This window comes from Quercus lobata, chromosome 8 (genome assembly GCF_001633185.2).
Source record: "Quercus lobata isolate SW786 chromosome 8, ValleyOak3.0 Primary Assembly, whole genome shotgun sequence".
NCBI classification, from domain to species: domain Eukaryota; kingdom Viridiplantae; phylum Streptophyta; class Magnoliopsida; order Fagales; family Fagaceae; genus Quercus; species Quercus lobata.
The window spans coordinates 24,994,212-25,004,907 of record NC_044911.1 but is presented as its reverse complement, the minus strand read 5'-3'; the positions used below and the strand labels follow the sequence as shown (position 1 = coordinate 25,004,907).

The window sequence follows — 10,696 nt, the reverse complement described above, 5'->3', positions numbered from 1 at the left end:
CTTGGCCTTGCGACTTGACTGAGTCGCAAGTCCAAGCCGCGAGCTAACTGAATGGCCAGTCTGGACTTTTTGTCTTGTAGTGCTACAGTTGACATGATGGTTCATCTTCTCTGCATGCTTCACTCGTGTGCATCTTCTAGCGGCTTGCAAGCCACGAGCCACCTACGAGTCCCTGCTTCACTACACAATCTTGAGCATTTCTTCACACTCTCTCACACACTACCCTTACATGATTCCCACCTAAATACAGGGTTACTAATTGCTAAATTGCAAGCAAATTTGGCATGGAATAAAGCCAACAAGATGATTGATTAAATTCAACCTTACACTCCTAATGGTTAAATGATCATTCTTGTCTGCAGCCTTTGGGTATGTCCCATCTTTAAGGTATTGTAGGATGTCTGAGTACCATTCACCTTCTCCATTCTTTTCCTCATCCTCTTTTATTGTCATGCAATAGGTCGGTTCTTCTTTTTGTTTCACCACTATCAGTTGGCTTCATCTTATTTTGGCCTATCCATCATGAATGCCATAGTTGCTAAAGCATCGGCAATTTGATTTTGCATCCTTGGTACATATTGATATTAGATCTTGCTGAATTTTGATGCCCACTTCTGAAGACATTCATATCAAGCATCAACCTTTCTTCTTTGATCTTTGATTTATTGGGCATTTTTGGAGCATTTTCTAGGTAGTTTTCTCTCTCTTTTCTCAACATTTCTCTCCCAAAAAATACACCAAAAAACCTTTGATTCCTCCTTTCTCTCAATAATCAAAAGGTAGTGTTCTTGCACTCAATCATCCTCTCCTTGGTTCCATACCTTAGATTTGAGGTTTAGGGGTGTGGATGTAGCTTTATTGTTACAATCCATACCCTTTTCTTTTCAAAGCTTTTTCTTGTTCAATAATATGCTTTATTACTTTTCCTAGCATGTTCTTGCTTCCTAGCATGTTTTGCGGTTTCTCTAGCATGTTTCCTTACTTTTTGCCATGATTTATTGCTTTAATGTTGTTGGCCTAGCCTTCTTGGGCTAGGAGATGCCTCAATTTAATATTTATTCTTAGATCTACATGCTTTTGTGCTCCTTGCCATGTTTATACTCTACATGCTTTTAGGCTTCTTGCCTACATGCCTGTGTTCTTTGCCATGTTTATACTTAGACCTATGTCTCTTTGGGCCCCGTGTCATGCCTATGTTTAGATCTGTGTCTATGTGCTCCATGCATGGGCGGCGTTACTTTTTGCTCAAGGGGTTCAATTGAACCCCCTGACTTGAAAATTTAAAAAAAAAAAAATTATATATAAATTTTTTTTCATCAGTGTAATTTACCTTGAAGATATGCTTGTACACTTTGGCTTAAATCTTACACACCCTAACCACATATCGGCCCAGCCGAAAATCAAACAACAACATAGATCACAGGCCTCTCTAAGAGTAAAAAGAAAATGTTTGTAAGTCCTAGGTGTCTCTCTTTATTATAAATTTATATTATATGTCTGTGAGTCTGTGTCTCTAATACTGATTGTGTGTGTTATTTATTTTTTTTTTATTATGTTATTTGTGTGAATTGTGATGTATTTGAATGTGTGTTGTGTTCTACAAATATAATATAACTTTATATAATTTAATAATTAGAAAATACGGAGGGTTTGTTACATGTGTGTATATTATTATCATGTTATAATAACTTTTTGTTATAAAGTTAGTGATTCAAGAACAAAAAATAGTAATTGTTTAAGAATTTTATTAGTTATATAGATACTTATTAGTGTATTATTTATGTATGGATGAGTGTGGTTGTGTGGGCCAATTTAATACAGTGACAATGGGTTAAGTTTTGTCATTTAATTTAAAAATATTTTTTATAAAAAAAATGACAAATAGATAATGACAAATTCATAAAAATTTAAAATGTTATACAAACTTAATAAAATAAAATGGTTACACTTAACCAACATTGACAATAAATAATGACAATTGATAGTAAACTATCTTGTTGTAAGGGCACAATTTGATCCACGACCCAAAAATGACTCAGACAGTGGCCCAATAAGCCCACCACAATAGATTTGTTAGAGAATGGGTTGAATATTGATCACTCAATAAGTTAAAGTTAATCACAATGAGATAAGAAGCAAATGAAATGACTAGGGCAACAAATTATGAAGAAAAGAGGCTCCTTGGTCAGGCCTGATGAATGTCTATTTTATATATGTTTCTTTCTTTCTCACTTATACAAATATTTCAGTTCTTTGTTAAAAAGTCTTCCATTCTTTCCTTTTTTTCAATCTCCCCCATATGGATCTTAATTTTTCTTTTATATTTAAACACAAATCATCTTAATCCTATTTTTGACACTAACTATCAACCAATCACAAAATTATTAAGTTATTTTTAATTGTTTAACCAATTAGAATTAATTTAAATTAATCATGCGTGGTTGACTTTACTTAGAAACAATGCACACTGATCGTGCAAACTTGATCATGCGATATCTTTCGATTCAACGGTCTGATTTGGAAACCGGACATACTGTCGCGATCGTTAGAATCTCAAGATCATTTTTATGATATGCAATGAATGAATTAATGCATGCAATCATGATTTTTGGGGTACATGGATGGTCATTCCAGTCATCTTAATTAATTAAATCATGGGTGCAAAATCGAGTGTCTACAGAATGTCCCTCATCGATAGAGCTTAGAAAGTGAATGTCAATGTAAAACAAAGACACTGATTTTAGCGGCCATGATTTAATTGAGGTTGAATTTTCAAAGATTTCCTAGCCCTTGAACCTAAAACTTTGGATCATAGAACTAGTACCTTGCCTTTTGATAAAAAATGAAAGTACTTGACCTAATTGATAGCTAATGAATTCTGGAAATGATTCTTGACAATTGATGTGATCAAGAGGCTTTTCAATCCTGATCTTGAAACTGGAGCTATCTGTGACCAAGGAGCTTTTCAACCTCGATCTTAACGAAGGAAATGTCTGCCACTAAAGGGGCGTTTCAACCTTGATCTTGACGAAAGGTAATCAAGGGCTTTTCAACCTTCAAATCGAAGCTATCTGTGACTAAGGGGCTTTTCAACATGAAGGAACCGTTTGCGACCAAGGGGCTTTTCAACCTCTATCTTGACGAAGGAATTGTCTGCGACCAAAGGGGCTTTTCAATCTCGATCTTGACAAAAGGTAATCAAGGGGCTTTTCAACCTTGAAACCAGACCTGTTCGCGACAAAGGGGCATTTCAACCTCGATTTTGACGAAGGAACTATTTGCAACCAAGGGGCTTTTCATCTTTGATCTTTACGAAGGAATTGTCTGTGACCAAGGAGCATCGTAATCTTGATCCTGACGAAGGAACTGTCTATGACCACAGGGCATTTCAACCTTGATCCTGACGAAGGAACTTTCTTGACGAAAGAACTATTTACGACTAAGGGGCTTTGCAAGCTCGATCTTGACGAAAGGTCTTTGTGTGACCAAGGGGCTTTTCAAACTCAATCTCGACAAAGGAACTGTTTGCGACCAAGGGGCTGTTCAACCTCGTTCTTGACAAAGGAACTGTCTGTGACCAAAAGGGATTTTCAACCTTGATCTTATCGAAAGGTAATCAAGGGGCTTTTCAACCTTGAAACCAAAGTTGTTTGTGACCAAGGGGCTTTTCAACTCAAAGGAACTATTTGCGACCAAGGGGCTTTTCAACCTCCATCTTGACAAAAGGTAATCAAGGGGCTTTTCAACCTTGAAACCGGACCTATCCGTGACTAAGGGGCTTTTCAACATCGATTTTGACGAAGGAACTATTTGCAACCAAGGGGCTTTTTAACCGCAATCATTATGAAGGAATTGTCTGTGACCAAGGAGCATCGTAACCTCGATCCTGACGAAGGAACTGTCTATGACCACAGGGTATTTCAACCTTGATCCTGACGAAGGAACTTTCTTGACGAAAGAACTATCTACGACTAAGGGGTTTTGCAAGCTCGATCTTGACGAAAGGTCTGTGTGCAACCAAGGGGCTTTTCAAACTCGATCTTGACGAAGAAACTGTCTACGACCAAGGGGCTTTTCAACCTCGATCTTGACAAAGGAAATGTCTGCGACCAAAAGGGCTTTTCAACCTTGATCTTGACGAAAGGTAATCAAGAGTCTTTTCAACCTTGATCTTGACGAAAGGTAATCAAGAGGCTTTTCAACCTTGAAACCGGAGTTGTCTATGACCAAGGGCCTTTTCAACATCAATCTTGACAAAGGAACTGTCTACAACTAAGGGGCATTTTAACCTTAATCTTGATGAAGGAACTATCTGCAACCAAAGGGCTTTTCAACCTCGATCTTAACAAAGGAATTGTGTGTGACCAAAGGGGCTTTTCAACCTCGATCTTGATGAAATAATTGTCTATGGCCAAAGGGGCTTTTCAACCTCGATCTTGACGAAAGGCAATTAAGGGGCGTTTCAACGTTGAAACCAAAGCTGTCTGTGACCAAGGGCCTTTTTAACATAAAGGAATTGTCTGGGACCCAGGGGCTTTTCAACCTCTATCTTGGCGAAGGAAATGTCTGTGACCAAAGGGGCTTTTCCACCTTGATCTTGAAAAAAGGTAATCAAAGGGCTTTCTAACCCTGAAATCGGACTTGTCTGCGACTAAGGGGCTTTTCAACTTTAATTTTGATGAAGGAACTATCTGCAACCAAGGGGCTTTTCAACCTCAATCTTTACGAAGGAATTGTTTGCGACCAAGGAGCATTGTAACCTTGATCCTGACGAAGGATCTGTGTGTGACAAAAGGGATTTTCAACCTTGAACTTGATGAAAGGTAATCAAGGGCCTTTTCAACCTTGATCTTGACGAAAGGGCTGTCTATAACTAAGGGGCTTCTCAACATCGATCTTGACAAAGGAACTGTCTGTGACCAAAAGGGCTTTTTAACCTTGATCTCGATGAAAGGTAATCAAAGGGCTATTCAATGTTGAAACCAGAGTTGTCTGTGACCAAGGGACTTTTCAACATCGATCTCAACGAAGGAATTGTCTAGACTAAGGGGCTTTTCAACCTCGATCTTGACGAAGGAACTATCTGCGACTAAGGGGCTTTTCAACCTTGATCTTGACAAGGGAATTGTTTGTGACCAAAGGGCTTTTCAACCTCGATCTTGACGAAAGGTAATCAAGGGGCTTTTCAACCTTGAAACTGGAGTTGTCTGTGACCAAGGGGCTTTTCAACATCGATCTCGATAAAGGAACTGTCTACAACTAAGGGGCTTTTCAACCTCGATCTTGACGAAGGAACTATCTGCAACCAAGGGGCTTTTCAACCTCAATCTTGACAATGGAATTGTGTGTGACCGAAGGGGCTTTTCAACCTTGATCTTGACGAAAGAATTGTTTGTGACCAAAGGGGCTTTTCAACCTCGATCTTGATGAAAGAATTGTCTATGACCAAAGGGGCTTTTCAACCACGATCTTGACGAAAGGTAATCAAAGGGCTTTTCAACCTTGAAACCAGAGCTGTCTATGACCAGGGGGCTTTTCAACACAAAGGAACTATTTGCAACCAAGGGGATTTTCAACCTCTATCTTGACAAAGGAAATGTCTATGACCAAAGGGGCTTTTCCACCTCAATCTTGACAAAAGGTAATCAAAGGGCTTTTCAACCTTGAAACCGGACTTGTCTGCGACTAAAGGGCTTTTCAACCTTAATTTTGATGATGGAACTATCTGCAACCAAAGGGCTTTTCAACCTCGATCTTTATGAAGGAATTGTCTACGACAAAGGAGCATTGTAACCTCGATCCTAACAAAGGAACTGTCTGCGACCAAAGGGCTTTTCAACCTCGATCTTGATGAAAGGTAATCAAGGGGCTTTTCAACCTCGATCTTCAGGAAAGGTCTGTCTACAACCAAGGGTCTTTCCATCCTCTATTTTGACGAAGGAACTGTCTGTGCCCAAGGGGCTTTTCAACCTCTATCTTGAGAAAGGAATTGTCTATGACCAAAAGGGCTTTTCAACGTTGATCTCGATGAAAGGTAATCAAGGGGCTTTTCAACATTGAAACCGGAGTTGGCTGTGACCAAGGGGCTTTTCAACATCGATCTCGACGAAGGAACTGTCTAGACTAAGGGGCTTTTCAATCTTGATCTTGACGAAGGAACTATCTGCGACTAAGGGGCTTTTTAACCTTGATCTTGACAAGGGAATTGTTTGTGACCAAAGGGGCTTTTCAACCTCAATCTTGATGAAAGGTAATCAAGGGGCTTTTCAACCTTGAAACTGGAGCTGTCTATGACAAGGGGCTTTTTAACATTGATCATGATGAAGGAACTATCTACGACCAAAGGGCTTTAAAACCTCAGTCTTGACGAAGGAACTGTCTACGATTATGGGGCTTTGCAGCCTCGATCTTGATGAAGGAATTATTTGCGATCAAGGGGCTTTGCAACCTCGATCTTGACGAAGGAACTGTCTGCGACTAAGGGGCTTTTCAGCCTCGATCTTGACGAAAGAACTGTCTATGGCCAAGGGCTTTTCAACCTCGATCTTAACGAAAGGTCTGTTTGGCTTTTCAACCTCGATCTTGATGAAAGGTAAGCAAGGGGATTTTCAACTTTGAAACCGGTGCTGTTTGTGACCAAGGGGCTTTTTAACCTCAATCTTGACGAAGGAACTGTCAGCAACCAAGGGGGTTTTCAACCTTCAATCTTGATGAAAGGTCTGTTTGTGACCTAGGGGCTTTTCAAACTTGATCTTGATGAAAGGTAATCAAGGGGCTTTTCAACCCAGAAATTGGAGCTCTCTGCGACCAAGGGGCTTTTCAACCTTGATCTTGATGAAGGAATTGTTTGCGACCAATGGGCCTTTCAACCTCTATCTTGTCGAAGGAACTGTTTGCGACCAAAGGGCTTTTCAACCTTGATCTTAACGTAATGTAATCAAGTGGCTTTTCAACCTTAAAACTAAATTGCTAGAATGTTGATCAAAGGGCTTCTCAACTTTGATTCGAGTTGTTGAAATGTCGATCAAAGGACTTTTCAACTTTGACCTAGATTGTTACCTGCAAAAGTTAAAACTTGGAATTTAGACTTTAACTGATGAGTGTTTTGTTGTTCCTTGACTTTTTTGAAATGTGTGATTTTCATTTGTCCCTTCTTGATTTGAACTTTTTATTTTTTTCAAGAAAACTTTGATTGTTGTAGTTCTTTGAAAAAGATATGATCTTTTAAACTTGAAGCTTGGAATTTGAAGTTGGAAATTTGGAACTTGGAATTTGGGACTTGAACTTTTGAAATTTGAAATTTTGAGATTGAGATTTTGAAATTTTGCAACTTGAAATTTTGAACATGAGATTTTGAAATTGAATTTTGAAATTTTGAAACATGAAATTTGAAAGATTGTAAACTTGGAGGTTGGAGATTTGAAACTTGAGATCTTGAAAGATTTGAGATTTTGGATTGAAATTTGGAGCTTGAAATTTGAAATTTTGAAATTTTTGCAACATTGGATTGAAAATTTTGAGATTTGGGATTTGAAAATTTGAAACCTGGGAATGAAAATTTGAAAACTTTATATCCTTAATCCGTTCCTATAGATTTTTTGTCCCCTTGTTTTTTGAAAGTGATATGACCCTTCTCTTTTCATGATGTGATTTTTTGAAGTGGAAAAGAAAAGAAAATAAAAAGAAAAAGGAATTTTTTTTTTTGGGAGTTGATTAAGCAACTTAGTTTGATTGCGTTGACTTAGCAACTTGCTTAGTTTAAGCGTGGGGACCGAATTTTGGCCTCCCACTTTCCTTGTCTCTCACTTTTTTATTTTTTATTTTTTATTTTTTTTATACTTTCTTTCCCTTCTTCCTCTTTTCTTCCACCATTAATACCATTCACCCTCATCTTCACCTTGATTTTTCTTCTTCACCTCACCATTTCTTCTCCAAAAAAAAAAAAACTTTTTTAAGCTTCTCAACCTTTCTTCATTCATCTACCTCAATATTTCTTTAGATCCTTGTGTTCTTGAGCACTTTTGCCACACACCCATTTCTGGTAAAGCCCATTTTCAAATCCATCTTTTCTTTGCACCAACATGTCTTCTTCTTCCAATGGATTCTCTTTTCTTACTTTTCATGGCAAGAAATATGATCCAACATTTGATTAGAATGATGAGGAGGGGCTCCTTCAAGACCTCAAGACCCATGCTCCATATTCTTACGTGGACATCAAGGTGAGTTTTTCTTTGGTTTCTTTGTTTGGAAAACTGTTGTCTCATGCTTCATCGAAAGTTTGATGGTGGGACATTGTCATTTTGTTGTGTGTTCTTGTTGGAATTTGGGGCATTGTATGGTTGATCATGTTGTAATGTTGGCTTTGGAGCATTTTTTGAATTGTTGTATTTTTGGTCATTGTGTAATTTCGACAATGTTAATGGCTTATGGAATTTTGGAAATGTTGGCAATTTGTGATGTTGTTAGATGAATTTTGTCTTGGATTTTGGGGGGCATTGGCATTGTGAAAAATTTGTGTTGTAAGCTTGCATGAACATATTCATGATGCATGTGGGAAATTTTGTCGGACTGTGTAAATTTATTTCATGGACATGTCAAAATTTTTGTGGGTATAAGTATGGATAAACTTGTGAGTATGGAATTTTCGTGGATAAGGAAGAATTTTTATGCGCATGAAATTTTGGTTATGGACAAATTTTGTAGGATTTGTGATGTTGGATCATGGAAAATTTTGTGGTTATGATATTGGATATGTGGGAATTTATTTGTGCATGGACATGGACATGTGGGAATTTTTTTTTTTTTGATGGCTATCTTGGTCATGTAGGAATTTTTTTGATGGTGTATGGTTATGGGAAAAATTTGGTAGTTGTGTATGGACATGTGAAAAATTTTTGATTGCGTTAAAATTTTTGGTGGGGGCATTGATTTTTTATTTTATTTTATTTTTTTTGTTGTGGGAATTTTTAGACATGTGATTTTGGTCATGGAAAATTTTTTTGGACATGTGATTTTGGTTATGGAATAATGGGCTAAATATTTATGTTGCAAAGCCTCAAGAGTTGAGGTAGTCTCCAAATGTTGAAGAGCATATGGGAAGCAAATTCTCTTGCCATTAGGAATATCATCAATGATGCAAGCTTTGGTACTTTCTTTGAAACTTTACTAAATCAGGAGACTCATGAATACAAGGACCTCTCGCTACTCTTCGATTTGTTAAAACACTTCTGGGACACCACATGCACCTTCCATTTTCTAGGCATTGGTGAGGTAATGTTGAAACCTTACGACTTTTCCATCATCATCGGCTTAAAGTTAGGTGGTGAGAGAATCTGTGTCCATGACTCCCTTTCTTCAAATGAAATCAAGAAACTTCTACGTGTAATGCCTTCCAAAATGAGGAGTAAAAATTTTCCTTTGTCATGGCTATGTCAGAACATTATCAAATGTGATACTGTGGCAAGGGGTACCCGTATGTTCATGCTTCTTTTCATTGGGACTTTCTTGTGCCTAGATTTAGGCAATTTAGTGAATCTGTGTTATTTATGGAGCTTGAGAAACATTGAACAAATCAAGAATTATAACTGGGGCGGTATGGCTTATGCTACCCTTTTGCATTTCATGACTCAGCTTTCTAGGCATAGCCTTTCAAGCCTAGGTGGGGCTCCATTTTTGTGACAGGTGAATTTTTTTTGTAATGGTGTTGTGAATTTTTTTTTAGGTCTGGTTGTATGAATACTTTGGAGTTAGACCTCAAGTTCGGGAGGAGGTTAATGGCATCAAGATTTCTCCGTTGGTTGCCCAAACATCGTTTGTCAATACCCTCTAGGTGTTCTTTGGAAATTTGGTGCTTGCTGATTGACAACTTGACTGCTAATGATGTGAGTCCTTTCCCCCTTTTTTTTTTGTGTGTGTGGGATCTTTGGTGCTTAGTGGTGATTTGGTCATTTTCTCATTTTGGGTTATGTGTAATTTTTCAGATGACTTTGAATCCTTGGGTTGGATGTGAGAAGTATACAGAGTGTGAGTGGGCTCTAGAGCTGAATAACCGTTAAGTATTGTTTAAGTGTGGGCATGGAAGGTATTGGTATCTTGGTAATCACGTGTTGACTTAGGTTCAACATGTGTATCCTTTACAACAATTCCAGTTCCGCCTTATCCCCCCGTCCAGTTGGCTAACCTTTTGACTAATGAAGAGATTGCTCAGGCTTGTGTTGGCTTTGTGGTTTCAGGAGTAGCAGGGACTTATTCTGAATTTATTCGAACTCATTTGCAAGGTTGCCTGGCCGACATATCGGTATTTCTCTTCCCTTCTAAAGTCAAATTTTCATCTTGCATATTCCTTTTCCATATTTCTACTTGGTGACAACATTTGAATGTTGGATTTTTGGACTCCATCTTTTAAAGGAGAGGAAGAGGGAGAGGAAGAAGAAGAAGAGATTCCTTCTCCTCACCATGTTGGTAGGTAGCTCTTCTAGTTCTTTCATGGAGACTTATCCCCATTTTTCGGCATGGGAATGTGAAGTGATGAATCCTGATGAAACATATAGTTCCATGCCTTAGAACAGGCCAGAGCACACACCAAATGTCCCTTAGCCCGATCTAGTGTGTTTTTGAATTTTTTAATTCCTTGTCTTTATCTCTTCTTGGCTTACGAAATGCCTCCTGATCTTGGTAGATTTGTGCTTTAGGTTGA

The 10,696-nt window shown here is 38.2% G+C and overlaps 1 long non-coding RNA gene across 1 annotated transcript; it reads left to right on the top strand.

Annotated features, from left to right (window-relative positions):
* Positions 1–9,728: 9,728 nt before the first annotated feature.
* Positions 9,729–10,468, top strand: LOC115955250. Its single transcript, XR_004084071.1, has 3 exons — positions 9,729–9,881; positions 9,981–10,297; positions 10,408–10,468. It is a non-coding gene; the product is annotated as an uncharacterized LOC115955250 (long non-coding RNA).
* The last annotated feature ends 228 nt before the right edge of the window (positions 10,469–10,696 follow it).